Here is a 17299-nt window from a genome sequence, read left to right as displayed (position 1 = left end):
GTACCCCAGAGCAGAAACTAAAAGGTACAATGTCCTTATTAAGGGAAAAGGTCTATCATTGGTGGCAGGCTGTTGAAAAAGGTACTTAGGTTGAACGTATCAAATGGAAATATTTTTTGGAAAATTTTTAAAGAAATTTTGTGGGTGCAAGATATGTGGAGGCTCGCAGACTTGAATTTCTTGAACTGAAACAGGATGATAAGTTAATAGCTGAATATGTGGCTGAATTTTTGAAACTTAGTCGTTATGCCCAGAAAATGATAACCACTGAACAGGTTAAAAGTGTGCAATTTGAAAATGGGTTGCAAAGTGATATTAGTATACATGTTGCCACTCATTAGGAAAGGGTATCTAAAAGTCTGGTGGAGAAAGCCAAAATTGCTAAGAAGATTAAATAGACAACTCATATTGAATGAGCGAAAAGTTGAAGTTTAGTTAAAAGATATTCGGGTAACTTTGGTTCGGACATCCGTCTTATTAAACGGACTAGAGAAATTAAACCACAACAAAAGGGAGCTGAGGTGAATGATAAAAATGAAAAACCCAAATATGATTACTGTGGTAAGCCCCGGTGAGTATTGGAAAAAGAAAGGTATCTATTATGTCTGTGGTTCGATGGACCACCTTATTAGAAATTGTTCGCAACGTACAGGTCTAAACCAAGCTCTAGCTCAAAATCAGACAGAAAACCAGAAGCTGACCCAACCACCTCCGAGGGGCTAAGGCCAGAACTGAAATAACAATGCCAGTGCCAACTAAACTGAGGCTAGACAACCTACCTTAGTCTACACCGTAAGAGGTCGTAAGGAAAAGGATAATGCCAATGTTATAGCATGTACATTTATTGTTAACTCTACCCCTTATTTCACCCTAAGTGATATAAGTTCCACCCACTCCTATGTATATTGTGAAATGTCAGAAAAGCTAAGTGTTAGGGTAGAAGTGACCACCACTACAGTAACTATGTTAAGCCCTTTGGGACAATCTGTCACCGCTAATAAAATCTATTAAAGATGTTCGGTAGAGGTTTCAGGGGTGGTGTTTCTTACTGACCTTATAAAGTTACCTTTTGAGGAGTTTAATTTAATACTAGGTATGGGTTGGCAAACTTAGATTGTGCCACAAAGAGAGTAAAGTTAAGAACAACCGAGAGTAAAGTTAAGAACAATCGAGGGCAAAGAAGTTGTCATGTTTGGGGAACATAGAGGCTATCTATCTAATGTTGTGGCAGCCACGGTTGTCGAAAAGTTAATTTGAAAAATGTGTGAAGCTTACTTAGCCTATGTATTAAATGGGAATACCAATAGTAATGCCTTAGAAAGTATTTAAACTATTAAAGACTTTCCTGATGTATTCCCCTAATAATTACTAAGAATACCCCCAGATCTTGAAGTAGAATTCAAAATTGAAATTATGTCTGAAACCAATCCCGTATCTATAGCTCCTTATTGTATAGCCCCAAAAGAATTGTATGAACTGAAAATCCAACTTCAGGAACTTTTGGATCGCAGGTTTATTAGGCCTAGCATGTCACCATAGGGAGCGCCAATCTTTTTTGTGAAAAAGAAAGATGGAACCCTTAGACTTTGCATTGATTACCGTAAGAAACAAATATCCTTTACCTAGAATAGATGACTTGTTTGACCAGTTTAGGGGAGCCACAGTGTTTTCAAAGATAGGCCTAAGACTAAAGTATTTCTAGAAGTTAAAGAAGAAAATGTACCTAAAACTGCCTTTAGAACCTGTTACGAGCACTGTGAGTTCCTTGTAATGCCATTTGGTTTAACCAATACCCCATTCACTTTTATGGACCTTATGAATTGTGAATTTGAACCCTTCTTTGATCAATTTGTTATGGTAGTCATTGATGACATCTTAGTTTATTCTAAAATCAAACTTGAATATAATAAACACCTTAGGAAAGTCTTACAAATCTTCGTGAAAAGAAACTTTATGCCAAGTTGAGTAAATGTGAATTTTGGCTTAAAGAAGTTATGTTTTTGGGACATGTGGTATCCACCAAGGGTATCTGAGTAGATCCCAAGAAAGTGAAAACAATCCTTGAATGGAAACAACCAAAAAATGTTTTAAAAATCCATAATTTTTTGGGCTTAACAAGGTATTATCGCAGATTTGTTGAATGATTCTCCGTAATAGCTGCCCTTCTCACTAAACTACTTAGAAATGATGTTCCTTTTAAGTGGACAGAAGAATAGCACACTAGTTTCAAAAAGCTCAAAATTGTTTTAACTCAAGCACCCGTGTTAATTCAACCTGAATTTGGGAAAGAATATGAGATGTACAGTGATGCGTCCTACATAGGCCTTGGTTGTGTGTTAATTCAAGATGGTAAGATACCACCTATGCATCAAGACAATTGAAAACTCATGAATGCAATTATCCAACTCATGATCTAAAATTGGTCGTAGTAGTTTTGGCCCTAAAAATATGGAGACATTACTTGTATGGGGACAAGTGTTACATCTATACTGATTATAAAAGCCTTAAATACCTCCTTACCTAAAACGAATTGAACCTTATACAAGGAGATAGTTAGAGTTGTTGAAAGATTATGATTGTGTGATTGATTACCATTTAGGGAAAGCTAATGTTATGGTAGATGCCTTTAGCTGAAAGTCGATGACTGAATTAAGAGCAATATTAGCAAGGTTAAGTTTGCATGACAATGGAAGTGTGTTAGTCGAGTTGCAAGGTAAACCTTTAGACATAACCTTGTTACCCCATATTAAGCAGATAGAAGAGAGTAAAATCAAAGATTTCACATTGAATGATAATGGAGTATTGTGTTTCCGATGAAGGTTTTGTGTGCTCAAAGATGAATAATTAAGACAAACCATGCTTCCAGAAGCGCATGCTAGCCCTTATGACATGCATCTCGGAGGAACAAAGATGTATTAAGACATCAAGGAGTTATACTAGTGGCCAGGTTTGAAATGAGATATAATAGACTTTGTAGTTAAGTGTTTGACTTGTCAGCAAGTGGAAATGGAGCATCAGTTTCCTTCTAGGCTATTGCAACCTATTAAAATTCCACAATGGAAGTGGGAGCACATAACGATGGACTTTTTTAGTGGGTTACCGTTAACATTGACTACGAAAGATTCAATTTATGTTATAGTGGATTGGTTAACTAAGTTAGCTCACTTCTTACCAGTACGCAAAAATTATTCCCTACAGAGGTTAGCAAAGTTGTACATCTCCAAAATAATCAGATTGCATGGAGTACCCTTGTCTATTTTTCAGATCAAAATCCCCGTTTTACATCTCAATTCTAGAAAAAACTACAAGATTCATTGAGAACACGTTTATATTTTAGCACTGCTTTTCATCCGCAGTCTAACGGTCAAATCGAGTAGGTAATCCAAATTCTAGAAGACATGTTGAGAGAATTTATTATTGATTTCCGAGGCAGTTGGGAAGATCATTTACCCTTAGCTGAATTTTCGTATAACAACAGTTTTCAAGCAAGCATCCAAATGGCTCCATATGAAGCCTTGTAAGGACAAAAGTGTAGAACCCTTTTGAGTTGGATTGAACTGGGAGAAAGAAAATTTCTATGTCTCGAATTAGTTCAAGAGTCCAAAGGAAGAATAAAGCTGATATAGGAGAGGTTTTAAGCAACTTCCAATAAACAAAAATGTTATGCAGACCTTAAAAGAAAAGATATTGAGTGCAATGTGGGAGATCAAGTCTTTCTAAAAGTATCACCATAGAGAAAGGTGTTAAGGTTTGGTCAAAAAGGGAAACTCTGTCCTTACTTCATAGGACCACACCAAATCCTTAAAAAAATTGGTCCTGTGGCTTATCAACTTGAGTTACCACCTGAATTGGATTGTATCCATGACATCTTCCATGTTTCCATGCTAAAACGTTATCGTTTTGATCAATTGCATATTGTGCCTATTGAAGAAATTGAGGTACAATATGATTTTTCCTTTGAAGAAAAACTCGTTAGAATTCATGAAAAAGATGTGAAAGTTCTGAGAATGAAGCAAATTCCTTTAGCGAAAGTGTTGTGGCGAAACCATGGAGTTGAGGAAGTTATGTGGGAAACAAAGGATTCATTTCATCAACAGTATCCTTACTTATTCAAAACAGGTAAAATTTCAAGGATGAAATTCCTTTAAGGAGGGGAGAGTTGTAACATCACAAATAATAATGTTAGATTTTTAGTACTTATTAAGAATTAAATCCTAGCCTAGTGGTTAATAGCTTGGTAGAAAGTATAGAGAACTAAGAGTTGTAACATCCCAAATAATACAACTAGGCTATTTGCCCATTAGACCTCAAACTCTTGCTCAACCCAATTTTTTAAAAGTCTCTTCCTAATTAACTAAAATTCCCATTTGTTATTTTAGCAAATTAAAAACCTGACCTCTACTTCATAATCTCAAAAAACTCTCTCTTACAATTTTGTTCTCAAAACCTTACAGCTGGAAAAAGAATCTTTGAATTCTTGAATCCTTGCAATCAAGCCCTAATCTAGCGTCTTCATCAAAATCATTGAAGTTTGCAGTACTTACTTGTCAAATCCTTGTAAAAAAATTAGTAAGTATCTTGTTCCCTACCAATTAGGACCTTCCAATCTTGGGTAACAACAAACTTTAACAGATATTTCAATATGTTATTGAATCTTTAAAGTTTTTGTCAAAACTCCCTCAAATCTTGAAAACCCCTTATTGATAATCTCGTTTTGCCAATTGAAAGGCCATTGTAGGTGTTTGGATTGAGCTTGAACGTGGGGTAGTTGCTTGAGATCCCGAAAAAGTAAGGTGGGTGACATTTTATGAAAAATCGGGTCAAAATTCAAAACTGCCAGGTATACACAGTCTACCACAGGGGCTTGTGGCCCACCCATGTAGGTTACACGGTCCCTCACAAGGCTATGTTCCCTTGCTTTCCCTTGCATTCATGCTTTGTACATGGCTTGGAGACTTGCACACAGCCTGGTCACACGGCCATGTGGCTCCTACAACTCACCCCCTTTACATCGTACGCGGCCTATTCCTACACCTTCACCTTTACGCATCTCATAGGGCTTGGGGCTTCATACACGGGTTGGTCACATAAAGTGTGGCCCCTGAAACCTAAAAATTACAGCTTTTCTTTATCTATATTTATTTTTTAAAACTCAGCCCTTGATTAGGTTTTTAATGGCATCTAGAGAACTAGATTTTACAATTAGGTCCCGGACTAGGAATAGAATGGATAAACACATGAATGAATGAATTTATGATTTAAATATTTATGGTTGATGCCATAAATTCGTGAATGATTTTATGGTTACCAATAGAATATAATTTCTTAGGAATGTTTGTTTAAATTTGTGAATGATTATATATATTTACAAACTGTTATACATGCCAAATAAATGTTTCTTATGCCTCAATGGTTGATATATTTATTGCCGTATTTATGCTATGAGGTAGAATGTTGAATGATCAAACTGAAAGATCTAATTATATTGCATATGCATGGGGGATGTTATGAAAGGTGGAAGAACGATAGTCCATACTGCATAAATGAATGTTCGCTACGGATTCAAAGTCTTAGTAGATTCCAACTATGACTTTATTTACTGGCCATCCACGATCCCTCTAGAAACTTTTATCTGGGAGTAGTTGTGGATCTTCAGCCGAACGACAACTTTTGTCTACACCCAAAAGAATGTAGTGGTAAAAGTCCACGAGATGAGTAAAAAGGTAGAAAGGGTTCTAGGGAACTCCCTGTTTGGAGAGCTAGTGATCAGGGGTGAGATTAATGAATGTTAAAAGAAATGTTAAACGAATGTTGCATTGCATAATATGCATCATCATTGAAAGGCACCTGATGAAATGACTGAACTGATAAATGTGCATATACCCACTGTGAATGATATTATGACTCTCTAGTAGAATTGTTCAATTGAATTCGATTGAGTGTTAATGTCTGCTTGTCTAGAGTGACAGAAACTGAATTATCATATTGTTAAGGTTATTATGTGAATTTGATTATAATGATTGACATGCATGTTCAAATATTGAATTGATCTATTGTAAAATGTCTCCCACTAAGCCTCTCTATCTCACTCTCCTATTTTCCATCTTTTCAGATACTCCAACGGGCTAGAACGCGGGCTTGACATATGGAGGGTCCCAGCTTGTCATGGACTTTACCTAAGAATATTATTATTAATTCGGTTCTCAATATTGATATTGTCATTATTATTGTTTATGGATCCATGGCATGGGATATAATGTTTTAAAAACTGATAATTTAGGATGCATGATATGGATTATTAGGAAGTCTTGAAATTAGTTGAAATGTTATTTATATTTATTATTAGGGTTTTACGATGAGATTGAGTATGGTTCTTATACATACATGATAAAAACAGTGTTATTTATTTTAGAATATGTTAATTATTCACAGCTGCTATAATTTTTTGAAAATTTCGCTGGAAAATTTAAGTGTATAAAGTAGGTTTAGATTTGAAAATTGATTTCAAACAGTATTACATTTTGTCTGTAGATGTGTTTTCAAGGCACGCATGGATATATTTTCTTCGCAAGAAATCTGATGCGTTGCAAATGTTTTTGAATTTCAAAACTCATGTTGAACTTCAGCTAGGTGTCAAGATCAAAAAACTTCAGACAGATGAGAGAGGTGAGTTTCGCAGCTTTACTTCATATATCAAGGGTTGTGGTATAGCTCATCAACTCACTTGTCTGCACACATCTGAGCAAAATGGGTTGGTGGAAAGGCGTCATTGGAAGATTGTGGAAACTGGTTTGGTTATGCTTGCTCATGCATCCTTACCTTATCTTATTGGACTGATGCCTTTTACTTTGAGTATGTCATGAATTTGCTTCCTACAAACGTGTTAGGTGGAATATCTCTGAGTGAAAAGCTTATTGGTCAGAATCTTGATTATAAGAAGCTTCATGTGTTTGGGTGCTTATGCTCTCCTTTGCTGAGACCATACAACTGTCACAAGTTATAGTATAGGTCCACGCCTTGCACATTTCTGGGCTATGCACCAAATCACAAAGGTTATAAATGTTTGGATAAGAGTAGTCGAGTGTACATTTCTCGACATGTTCAATTTGATGAAGAGGGCTTTTCCATTTGCCAAAGTTTCAATTTGGAAGTATGATAGTTCCAGTATTGTTACTACTCTTCCAATTGTTATGTTTCCCTCACCTGTGAGTACTCATCCTATGGTTTCTATACCAGCTCCTTCTGAATATTCTATGCAATATCCTTAATAGGACTCTACTGTTTCAGGCTTGTCCGTATCAAAATCAGATGACAGTCAGCATACTCAGACTATAATTCCTTCTACTAGTTCAATGATGCAAGGTTCAACTCAGAGTAATATTCATCCTATGATTACTCGGAGCAAAGTTGGGGTTAACAAGCCAAAGGTTTACACTGCTACTCTTAGCTCAGTTGAGTCGATTGACATTCATGAAGCTATGGCCATTCCCAAATGGAAGGATGTTGTTCATGATGAGCTACAAGCTCTAGTAAAAAAATAATATTTGGGATTTATTGTCGACACCAGCTAACCGATTCCTTGTTGGCTGCAATGGTTGTTCAAGATAAAAAAGAACCCAGATGGTAGTGTGGCTCGAAACAAAGTTCGTCTAGTTGCTCAAGGTTTTTCTCAAGCTGTTAAATTGGATTATCATGAGACATTCAGTCCTGTGGTCAAAGCAAAAACAGTTCGAACTATTATTGCGCTAGTTGTGTCGAGAAAGGATAAACTACACCAAGTTGATGTCAATAATGCTTTTCTAAATGGTGATTTGGCTGAAGATATATACAAGAGACAATCACCTAGTTTGGGGGCCTTGGATGTCAATGGGAAGCCTTTAGCTTGTCGACTGAACAAAGCTATCTATGCTTTTAAGCATGCATTGAGAGCATGGTTTGAAAATTTAAGGGGTTTTTTAGTTCAACAGCTGAATTTTTAGGTTCACGAGCTGATTCATCATTATTTTTCAAACAAACTCTATCTGGTTGTATTTTTCTTCTTGTATATGTTGATGATATAACCGTGACAGGTGATGTATGCTCCGAGTTAGATGATGTGATTCAATGTTTGAACCAAACATTCTCCTTAAGGATTTAAGGGAGTTGAAATATTTTCTTGGCCTTCAAGTGGATACAAATGGAGATTGTATGCATGTGTCTAAGCAAAAGTATGCTGGAGAACTCTTGGAGCGAGCTAATATGGCTAATGCTAAATCAGTTAATACACCTATGGTAAAATCCCCTGCGCTCACTTCGTTGACTGGTTCTCCACTTGAGGATGGTACCAAATATTGGCAAGTTGTTGGTAGTTTGCAGTACGTATGTCTGACTCGACCTGACATAGCATTTGCTGTTAACAAAGTCAGCAAATACATGCATTGTCCACATGATGTTCATTGGACGGCTGTCAAACGGATCCTACGTTATATTCGAGGTACACTAACTCATGTTCTGGTTTTTCAGCCTTCGAATGTCTCCTTAACAGGTTTTTCTTATGTTGATTGGGCTAGCTCTCGTAAGTCAACATCAGGATTTTGTGTGTATCTTGGCAACAACCTCATCGGATGGACTTCTAAGAAGCAAAGTGTTATATCTCGATCCACCTCAAAAGGCGAGTATAGAAGTCTAGCTAATGCAACATCCGAAGTGACATGGTTTCGTTCTCTGCTAGATGATATAGGTGTGAGGATTAAAGGTACACCAATAATTTGGTGTGATAATTCTAGCATTACGTCTTTGGTAGCAAATCTAGTGTTACATGCTCGTGTCAAGCATGTTGAGCTTGACTTACGTTTTGTGCGTGACAAGATGCTTAACGAACAACTTCAGGTCAACTACTCCTTCGAATGATCAAGTTGCTGATGTGCTTACCAAACCGTTAAACATTGGTGCTTTTTCTTGTTATTACATAAATGTGATAGTTGCTGATGTTTTTCAAAGCGAATATGTAGGGGGAATATCAATAGTAACTAAGAAATGTAAATCAGTTAAGAACAGTTCAATGTTAGTATATTCTGTTAATGATTATTTTTGGTGTATAAGTATTGGAGATCTAATTGTATTTGTTAAGTCAGATTAATAAATTTCCTATTTTCATATTTCTAATACTTTCGAAGCAATAAATAATTGACTCCGCGAGGTTTAAATTATTTTATTACTATAATATGTACGTTTGAAACAAATAAAACAGTGATTTAAAAGTTTTGTGAAGCTTTTAAATTCTACTAAATATACTACTCACGTTATCAAAAATAAATAAGTGAATTGACTTTTTCAATGCACCAAGTTGCTTAAAATCAAAGCCATGCACATTCTGACAAAAGAAAACCCAAAAGCCATATATATTGATTGAGGACTTGGACGGTCATTATAATTTCTTAACCTGTCAAAAATCTGATACTGTTTTTTTAACTCGTTTTTGAAATTAATAAATAAACGATAGATGTGATAATATTGTAGCACCATATTCGAATAAGAGTATCACCATTTTTTTTTTGTATTTTATTTTCTATTGAAAAAATAGTAAATTATTCCTTGTACATTAGATAAGTGAGTAAAATAGTTCATTGTTAAAATTTGGTGTTTAAATATAAGGTATAAAAATAAATTTAGCCTCAACCTTTACATTTTATTCAATATGGCCCTAATCTTTTATTGGTATTAAATTAGAAATTTTTGAAATTAGTAAGGGTAAAGGGTAAAAAGCCTTTGTAACAAATTAAAAAAATCAATTAAGTTCTTGTAAAATTTAAAATTATTTTAAAAATCATAAAAATATAAAAAATTCCAAAAATGTTGTACAATTTTAAAATTATAAAATTTTAATTAATTAATAATAATACCGACCCATTAAAATCTAATGGTTATAAGATTTTTAAAAATTTGACCCTATTCTTTTATTGAGATGGTATTGTTATTTTTAATAAAACTTTATAATTTTAATTTTATAACTTTTTATAAAATTTATTTATAATTTTAAATTTTAAAAGGTTTAATTGATTTTTTAAATTTTACTACTAAAATCTTTTGGCTTTTAGACTTATTCTTTTCTAAAAATTTCTGTTTACTTTCAATAAAAGAGTAGGGTCAAATTCAATAAATATGTAAAAATTGAAGGCTAAATTTATCATTATACTATATATATAAACACCAAAATAGACATTCAATAGTACAATTTTAACGGAGAGACTATTTTTCTTACTACAGGAATATTTTACTATTTTTCTTCTAAAAACTAAAATACAATTTAAAGTATAGTAAAAACGTATTATAATACTTTTACCTTTTTCTGGATTTTGGGTCTTCAAAATTTTTTGGTTTTGTTTCTTCTTTATCAATAAGATTTCAATCTTGCAGCCTGATAAGAATGAAATGTTATCCGATAAACAAATAATAATATACGTGATCATATTTTAGTTTGCTTATAAAGTTCAAGTCAATTTATTAAATTTTTAGTGAAGATGATTATTTTCATTCAAACGGAAACAACCATACAACTATATCCTAAATTCGGCCTAAATATTTCGGTTGGATTTGGATATGTTACGTAAAATAATTATAAATCTAATTTTCGTATATTTTAAAAACATCATAAAATTTTGTTACTTAAAACTCGTTTTATTAGAAAACATATTTGACATTACTATTTAATTGAAAACATTATTTGTTTACATTTCTAAATAAAACGGATACTTTGCAATGGAAATTCTTAGGTCATTATATTTTAGAAAACCAAGTTTATTTTCTCGAAATCGATTGTTTGCAGGGAAATAGACATTTTCGATAAATAGTTTTATCAGTATCATGCAGAAGTAAAAAATAAAATCCAAAACCAAAACGATCCCAAAATATCCAAACAATCCAAATTTTACAAAACACTTAAACCCAATTTAAAATAGTTAGGAAGAACAAAATACTAATATAACCGAGCTCCTGTCGCACCGACCCTCCTAAGTCTATGAGTTACCTAAAAGTGACAAACAAATAGAGAATGAGTTTTTGTAACTTAGTGTGCAACAACCAACTCAAACAGATAATTATTACCAGACAATTTAACAGTACAGAATCTTAACAAAGCAATTCAGATACAAACATACATATATAATTCCTGCCCCCAACTGCTATACACCATCTTCAACCATCCCAACACACCACATGGGGTTTGAAACACTTATCCAACCCTACACACCACTTACTGTCGTTAAGACACTTACAGAATATTTGCAGCAGTGCTGCCAGTGTAGAGGGCGAGATGTCACCTCTCACAGAAACACTTCCTCCACATAATATTTATAGCCCATCCTAAAATCAAATATGATCAAGGCAAAAATCATACATAACATATCAGATACAAATTAAATATTTTGTTCTCAATTTTAATTATCATATGACATCCCAAATACACTTGTGGATAGCAGAAAATAAACCAAAAAATGACCAAATTTCATGTTTTATAATATATTTAATCACATATCGACCCTACGGAAGGCCTATAGTCGATCGGAATGACGGGCACGACCTTAGGGGAAAATTCTGAATTTTAGGCATTGATGATATGTTTTGATGATATAAATTGTGGTACCAATGAGGGTACATTGGTTAGTCACCTAAGATGATTGTTTTGGCATGTTATGAGTATGTTTGATCGTATTTTGAATAGGTTAAATGATTGGTTTTTGAGTTGCTTAATACCCAAGAAAGTAGGAAATGGTAAACTTGTTGTTTAAGGTACATTTTAGGTCCAAACGGCCAAACACACGGGCATGTGTCACATGGCTTGGTGACATGGCCATGTGTCATCTGTTGAGTACTGAGGATGCAAGTCAGATAGCACACGGGTGTGTGACATGGCCGTGTAACCTTACTTAGTGAGTTACACAGGCTGGGACACGGTCGTGTGTCTCAAATTCAAATGTTATACAGGTATAGGCACGGGCTGGGATACAGCCGTATGTCCCTATTTCGATTATTACACAGCCTGAGACACGGGCCTGTGTCTCAACCGTGTGAGGCACTCGACCTAAATACACGGCCATGTGACCCTTATTTTCAAAATTTTGTGAATTTTTCCTAGGGTTTTCAAATGATTTCAAATTGGTCTAGTTTTTTTTCTAAAGTATTTTTAGGGCCTCGAGGGCTCGATTTAGGGATAATATGTGTATGCATGAATGATTTAAGTTATGTTTATGCTATTGAATGAAATTAATTGTAGAATTTATAATTGTACGGTCATGCTTGTAACCCTAATTCATGACAGAGAGGGGCTAGGGGTGTTACACTGTTAAAATTAGGATGCACGATGGGACGATTAGGACACTCTCAAATGTCAGGTATGGTTCCGGTTTACAAAAGAATCACATCTGCTTGTGTATTTTAGACTCAAAAGGTTACAAAATCAACATTGAGTCAAGCGTCATTAAGGTGTCTTGTGGGGCTCTTGTTTTGTTAAAAGGTAAAAAGACCAATAGTCTTTATATTCTGGAAGGTTCTATAGTGACCGATGAAACCAGACGTCCCTCGTCCATTGCAGAGTCGAAGTCAACTCGTTTGGAGTGGAGGCAACTTGGTCATAGGAGGGAAAAAGGTATGATTGTTTCGTTGAAGAAAGGTTCTCTTTTGGATGCAGGTTTTGAAAAGTTAAGGCACTCTGTTAGTGAAAGTCAGACTCGAGTTAGTTTTGATTTAGCAATAATGCTAGAAGTCTTCCAGCTTCTAAGCATAGATTCAACTTAATTAATTCCCTACATAGTTCAACATAGACTCGTGGCGAGATTTGGCAAAGATGACGTTGTGAAAATACGAGTCAAGGTGGAGATTTGTTGAGTATGCCTTATATTTCAGTCAAATTTGAGAGGTAATCTCTCAGTTAAACTTTGTTTATCTGTTTTAGTCGAACTTTGATTAGTCTATATTATTTTATTATTATTTGACCTACAAATTTAGCCTATAAATACGCTCTTTTATAACCTTAGAAAATACACCCATTAAAAAAGATTAGAACTCATAACACTTTTGGAGAATTTAGTATTTACGTTTTGAGGGTTCTTTGTTTTGGGGTTTAATTTTTATCTCCATCTTTTATACTCTTCGTTCTTTTGCCATTATAGTAAAATTACTTTTGTCCGTGGTTTTTTATCCTCTTTAAAGGGGTTTTCCCACGTTAAATTTGTGTACTCAATTTCTCAATTACTTCCGCTATTTTTTATTTGTTTGTTTCTTAATCGGGACAATCCTACATATTCATATAAAAGAATATGTATATTTGTATAAAGAATAAGTATAAATAATATATATACTAAAAGCAAAAAATAAATTAATGTCATTACTCAATCACTTTAACAAGCATGCGGTTAGATAACTTTTTATATACCGTAACACAATAAAACACAAAATATTATTAGGTCACAATAAGATATTAAATTTGCAAAGGTTTTAAATTAAAATTTCTAACCTCCAACTCTTATAGCATAATTTTAATTCAAATTTTATTATCATGAAATATGGAATCTCTCTTTTTTTATAAGACTTTGCCAAATTTAATGTTTTAGACATGCTACAGGCATGAACACAATGCATTCATATTTATCATAATGTTTATTAGCATCATCTTTTTTTAGCCTTGTACTTTACCACAACTAATAGAATTATAATGTCAATATAAATTGTGACAATTTATAATTCCGTTGTCATTCCTTTTATATGAGAGGTCCATAATGTCATTAACTCAACAAAAGAAATATAATTTCTATAAAATTTTGTGCAATATTCGCTTGGGATTATGTCAAAATTGTCAAATTTCAAATTAATTTCAATGATAAAAATGATCAAATGTGTATACACATTGTTCCCTTTCATTTTTTTATGAAACCTTGGAAAATACACAATCAATATGCATGTGTCAAATGATTTTGAGTATCACAAAAATATTTTTGTTCTCTTTGAAGGGCTATTTGGAAAACTTTAATGATTCTCTTATTTAAATTTATCATTCCACTTTATAGGAGAGAAAAGAATTATTATAATCACTATAATTAATATAGTGATTATTATACCCATAATAGCTCATCAAAGACCATGCTCATAATCGCAATTATAACTTTGTCATTTTAAGATTGATTATGTAATGCTACATTCACTTGAGAGAATGAAATATATCTAATGATAATTTTTTTATCATAATTTTCTTTCAAAACTAATCCATAATTTTAAAGAATCTTTTACACACTTTCTTAGTGAGGTTGTAGCAAAAATTCACTATACAATTCTCAAGCATGTATAAATTTAAACTCCAAACTAATTATTGCATATAATACACCTTTACAATAGATAAGAAGATATAAGAACAATAATATATTTTAATCAAAATTAAAACTAAACCAATCAATTCTATAAAAAAAAACATATACTTCACGTAGAAATTCCAATTATTAAACTAAAGAAGGGATTGATAAATTCATAGAAATGCAAATAGAGAATTATATAAATTTAACTTCTTAATAGAAATCGAATCAAATTTCAAAAAAAAAATATTAGACTTACTTAGGTAGTTGTGGATGAGAAGTATAGACTATGAGCATTCTTTGTAGTGAAGAGAAAGTGGTCGTCCCCAAACAAATCTCAAGCAACCACACACGATTTTTTGAACCAAACAATTAAATTCCAATGCTTAGAGCCCAACAAAATTTTGCACAAACTAAGAACCTATTACTCGTTAACAAAATTGTGCTGATAATGTATTATAAAACAAAAAGAAATATAGAATGAACAAGAGAGAATAACAAAAAAATGAAAGGATTATTCAACTTTAACTTTGGTATATATAGAAGACTTATACATATTTTCTATTTTTAGGGCCCCAACCACCATAAGTTATAAAACTCTAATAAATATAATTAAAGTTCCTTATAAATTTTAGGGTACGAGAGTTGCAAGAAAATGAATTCTTGGGCATTATGGGGCTGCATGAATATCTATTTTACAATAATAAAAATATTATACTAATAATATCAATTATTATTTAAGAGAAATGATATTTCTTTAATTTCTTAATTATTTTGTTTTAAAGGTTGATTGAAGACAACATTGGATGGAAGATCAATTCGCCTTTGCAATATCTTTAATGATATTTCTTTATGGTAGCGTTGGGCTCATTTACTATTATTACAATGAACAGATTTAACTCTATTATTGAGACGTTACAGCATGGGAACCAATGACCACGAAAAGGCATAAAAATATTCTAAAAATAGAAAATTTCAGTGTTGTGCGGATTCAGAGTAAAGCCATACTTGCAGATATGTTTCACGGTCTATAAATAGCAAATTCCAGTGTTACGTGGGTTAAGAGCAAGGCCAAAAGACCTTGGCTAAGATGGATATGGTGAATGCGAACGGAGAGCATGTTAATGAGCTACTTCAAGCTCAAGCTCACGTTTTGAACCACATTTTGAATTTCATAAATTCCATGTCTCTCAAATGTGCAATTCATTTAGGTATCCCATATATTATTCAAAATCATGGCAAGCCTATGGCCATTACTGATTTGGATGCTGCACTACCAATGCTCAACCCTACCAAGGCATGCAACATCTACCGGCTCATGCGTATTTTAGCTCATTCGGGCTTCTTTGCACAACGAAATTTATGCAATGATGCTCAAGAAGACGGTTATGTTCTTACGAATGCTTCTCATCTGCTACTTTAAGGATAATCCATTAAGGGTAACACCTTTTTTGAAAGCTATGTTGGATCCTATTTTAACAGAGCCTTGGTATTGTTTAGGCACTTGGTTCCAAAATAATGATCATACTCCATTTGATACCACACACGGAAAGACATTCTAGGACTATACCAGACATGACCAAAAGCTAGATAGTTTGTTTAATGAAGGCATGGTTAGCAATGATCGATTGGTTAATAGCATTCTTATTGACAAGTGCAAAAAGGTGTTCGAGGGATTGAATTCTTTGGTGGATGTTGGAGGTGGTACCAGAACATTGAGCAAGGCCATTGTTGATGCGCTTCCACACTTGGAGTGTATTGCGCTTGATCTTCCTCATGTTGTTGCTAACTGTTGGAACTTTTGGCAGGAAAACAAAAGACAAAGAAAAAAAAAAGAACCGAAGCAAAAATAGAAAGAAACTTTGCAAGAATGATAACTGAAAAATTCACCTTGATTTTCATTCAAAATTTGAAAAATATAAGAAAGTTACAAAAGAGTTGGATAGTTACCTAATGACTTAATTGCTCCCACTAATACATGAGTAATACTAACTTAAATTACACACAAAAGTAAGCTGACATATCAGCTATTACATCAATTCAAATCATAAACTAATCCTACTAACTTTGTGAACAAATTACAAGTAAACTAAACAAAGTTACATAGGAACAAAATAAACTGTTGCATTCGGTTCAGTTTCAATGCTGCACTTCAGCTGGAGCTGCTGCTGGTCTTGTGCTGAGTTGCTGCTGGTCTTTTGTTGCAGTTTAGGCCAATGCTCAACACTCCTCCTTAGACTGTATGCAACAAACACCAATTTTGCTTCTTAAAGTTTCAAGTCTAGTAGCTCCTAATGACTTAGTCAGAATATTAGCCAATTGAATTTCTGAGCTGCAATGAACAAGATTGATTTCTTTTAACTGTTCAGCCTTTCGAACAAAATGAAATTTGATCTTCAAATGTTTAGTCTTTCCATGAAAGACTGGATTTTTATCTATGGCAACAGCTGATTGGTTATCAACCGTGATTTCAGTTGGTTCAGCTTGTTCATCATTAAGATCATACAGGAGCTTCCTAAGTCAAATGGCTTGATTAACAGCAGCAGCAGCTGCAATGTATTCTGCTTCAGCTGTGGACTAAGCAACAGTTTGTTGCTTCTTTGATCTCTAGCAGAAAACTCCTGATCCAAGGGTAAAGAAATAACCAGAGGTACTCTTCATGTCATCGACAGAGCCAGCCCAATCACTATCAGAGTATCCTGATAGCTTAAACTCCTTTCCCTTCTCAAACTTAACTCTATAGTTCAAGGTCCCCTTTACATATCTGAGGATTCTCTTAGCTGCTTTGAAATGAGTCACATCATAGCAGTGCATAAATCTTGATAAAAGACTAACACCAAACATAATATCAGGTCTATTTGCTATTAAATAGAGCAAGCAACCTACCAGGCTTCGATATTCTTTCTCATCAACCCTTTTCTGATTTCCACTACTAATCAGCTTGTCTCCTTGTGCTACTGGTGTGCTGACTGTTTTGCAAT

At 33.8% G+C, this 17299-nt stretch overlaps 1 pseudogene; it reads left to right on the top strand.

The window, feature by feature from the left end:
• Nucleotides 1–15404: 15404 nt before the first annotated feature.
• On the top strand, nt 15405–16530 carry LOC105778232 (probable O-methyltransferase 3; annotated as a pseudogene).
• Nucleotides 16531–17299: the final 769 nt, after the last annotated feature.

Source organism: Gossypium raimondii, chromosome 10, assembly GCF_025698545.1.
Source record: "Gossypium raimondii isolate GPD5lz chromosome 10, ASM2569854v1, whole genome shotgun sequence".
Lineage (NCBI taxonomy): Eukaryota > Viridiplantae > Streptophyta > Magnoliopsida > Malvales > Malvaceae > Gossypium > Gossypium raimondii.
Note: the sequence above shows the minus strand (reverse complement) of the source record. Positions and strands in the feature narration are given on the sequence as shown.